Here is a 2,736-nt window from a genome sequence, read left to right as displayed (position 1 = left end):
TGGTGGGGAGGACGTTCCCCCCCATCCCCAGTGGTGGATGTCCATTGAGGAAATTAATGCACCAGGAGAACCCAAAAATGGGAATAAAACTGGGGCGGAAGGCGTGTGTCTGAGCACAGCCCCTGGGGAGCAGAGCTTGCAGAAGGGGAGGCAGAAGAGGGAAGTCTTGGTGGTCCACGACATGTGCTTTGGGGCAGCGAGATCCCCACGGCAGCTCCAGGCTCGCTTACCAGGCCAACAACTGCTGTACACGATGCTTTCCACCGAATCACAGAATCACAGGGGTTGGAAGGGACCTCAGTCCAACCACCCTGCCAAAGATGGTTCCCTACACCAGGTTACACAGGAAAGTGTCCAGGTGGGTTTTGAACATCTCCAGAGATGGAGACTCCACACCCTCTCTGGGCAGCCTGTCCCAGGGCTCTGACACCCTCACAGTGAAGAAGTTTTTCCTTAGGTTTGTCTGGAACTTCTGCTGTTCCAGTTTGGGCCCATTGCCCCTTGTCCTGTCACTGGGCACCACTGAGAAGGGCCTGGCCCCATCCATTTGGCCCCCACACTTCAGATATTTACAGACATTGATCAGATCCCCATTTTGGGACAATGTGGTTGTCTGCTCCTGGACAGCGGTCCCAGTCTAGATCTTATAAAAAAAGGAAGGAATGAAGAGCAGCTTCAAACTGCCCCAGGCTTTGGTGCAAGGGAGAGACTTGATCCCACCAGCCTTGCGGTCCCGCATGCCGGGCGCTCAAGGGAGGCTGTTACTGAGGGAATAACAACCTGCTTTTGCCTCGGGACCTGTTGATGAAAGGATGTTTTTTGGAGAGCTGTTAGTGAAAGGATGGTTTTTGGAGGGGAGACATATCCATCACTGGCTCTGCCCTATCAGCCTGGAGCACGGGCACCTTTCCAGGTGTCCCAGAAGGTGCAAAAGCAGAGCAGTTAAAGCTGGTTTTTAGCCTTGTCTGGGCAGAGCTGGGTTCATGTTGGGTCAGGGCTGAGCAGGGAATTTCAGCTGCATTTTTACCCCCTCTGGGAGCACCCAGGATCATCAGCTGTATCTGACCCCCCAATAAAAAGCTGACCGATGCTGAGGGATGACTACATTGCAGGTGTCATCCAAACCTCCTCCCAGAGCAGGGCAAGCTCTAATGGAAAGAAAACTTTACTCCTTGGCCAGAAACTGCATCTCCATGAGGGGTTGGTCATTGGGGTCACACAATTTGTCTGTGCTGCCCTGGAACCAGAGTCCTCCACCTAATGGAGGTGCCTTTGGGATGATGCCCTCTCAGGTTTGTTGCATTAAAAAGCTGCTTGTAGGGTCTTTTCCTACAGAGTTAATGGATTTTAAAAGGCAGCTGTGGTCAGGGTGATATCACACTAGCAAAACCTGAAGTGAAGTTTCTTTCTAAGTCATTTTTCTCTGTTAGGTGTGGGAGGAAATGACTCTCCTGCCTGGAAAGCAGCAAACCTGGTGAAGCCCCAAGTGCTGGACCTCCGGCAGCCACAGGCAGCCAAGCTGCAGATCCCTGCACTGCTCAGCAAACCCTGCCTGCTTTGGGGGCAGGGAAAGGGCTAAAGGGCTGCCTCGAGGCTGATTATTACCAGGGACCAGTTGACTTCCACCTCTCTGGGTGACCAGCTTCAGGGCTGTGACTGAAAGTGCAGCCAGACCACATTGTTTGCATCCTTCTTACAAGTTTGGATTGTATCAGGTGGCTTTGGGGGTGTTTGATCACTTGGTTTCCCTTGGGCAGCATTTTCTTTGCATTTCCTGGAGATGCTGTACTCACCATCCTGCTGGGATGTCCTGGTGGTGGCATCACAGGGGGCCTGGACTGGTTCACTGCATGGTCAGAGGGTCTTCCACCAGCAATGGCCTCACTTGGGTGGCACCAGTTTTTGTTCCTGCTGTTTCTCTCCTTTCCTGTCTCTGGAGCACTATGTCTCAGGCAGCAGAAGACTGAACCTGTGCTGCTCCTCATGAACAGGAGCTGATTTGTAAGGATCAGAGTGTGAAGAAAACAACCACCCACTGTACTGGGAAGCTTTGCACACCCATGGAGCACAAGCACTCTTCTCGTGCAGCCCTTTCTCTCCAGCATGTCTCTGCTCAGCTCTTGTTTGAAGGACACAATGGAAAAGACAGACTGGTTGAAGCTGAGCTGAATGTACCCCGGGAGCCAACATGGCCCCAAAACCTCCCATGGCTGCAGAAGAGGTTAAAACACCTTCCCACCCTGTGTCTGGCTTTGGGAAGCTCTTTTTTTAAGGTTAAATGAAAAACATAGGTTTTGGGGAGAAGCAAAGCTGCACTGGGAGGAGAATGCAGAAGGTGTTACTGATAATGAATAGGAGCTGAATGAGGCCCGTGGTGCTTCTCCTTGCATCGCACCGTTATGCTGTAGTGGTGACACATGACAGTGAGTGCCTGTCACTGGCGGCTCACTAACACTGTGACCATCACACTGAACACTGTCACGGGAGAGGACAAGTGGTCTCCAGGGTCCTGGCTGTCCCTGTCCTTCTTCCTTCACCTGTAAAGCCCAACCCTGGCAGTGAAAGACTCCTTTCCTCCTGCTTAGGGCTCATACACAGCCTCACTGGACATAGAATCAGAGAATCCCAGAATGGTTTAGGGACCTTAAAGCTCATCCAGTTCCAACCCCCCTGCCATCAGCAGGGACACCTTCCACTAGACCAGGTTGCTCAAAGCCTCATCCAACCTGGCCTTGA

Source organism: Antrostomus carolinensis, unplaced genomic scaffold, assembly GCF_000700745.2.
Source record: "Antrostomus carolinensis isolate BGI_N321 unplaced genomic scaffold, ASM70074v2 scaffold37256, whole genome shotgun sequence".
Classification (NCBI taxonomy): Eukaryota; Metazoa; Chordata; class Aves; order Caprimulgiformes; family Caprimulgidae; genus Antrostomus; species Antrostomus carolinensis.
The sequence above is the reverse complement of the archived record's forward strand: the minus strand, read 5'-3'. Positions refer to the sequence as shown.